This window comes from Chiloscyllium plagiosum, chromosome 10, assembly GCF_004010195.1.
Source record: "Chiloscyllium plagiosum isolate BGI_BamShark_2017 chromosome 10, ASM401019v2, whole genome shotgun sequence".
Lineage (NCBI taxonomy): Eukaryota > Metazoa > Chordata > Chondrichthyes > Orectolobiformes > Hemiscylliidae > Chiloscyllium > Chiloscyllium plagiosum.
The window spans coordinates 44,188,554-44,188,860 of NC_057719.1; positions in this window are offsets into that span (position 1 = coordinate 44,188,554).

Genomic DNA, 307 nt, shown 5'->3' on the forward strand with positions numbered 1-307 from the left:
AGATAGGCGGTTTTGTGGGAGCGAGAGAGACTCATGTTTGGTATGTTGCCTCCCAGGTGCAAGGGTACGTGATGTCTCTGATCGTGTTTTCCGGGTCCTTAAGGGGGAGGGGGAGCAGCCCGAAGTCGTGGTCCACATTGGCACCAATGACATAGGTAGGAGGAGGGCTGAGGATGTTAGGCAGGCTTTCAGGGAGCTAGGTTGGAAGCTCAGAGTTAGAACGAACAGAGTTGTTGTCTCTGGTTTGTTACCCGTGCCACGTGGTAGAGAGTCGAGGAATAGGGAGAGAGAACAGTTAAATGCGTGG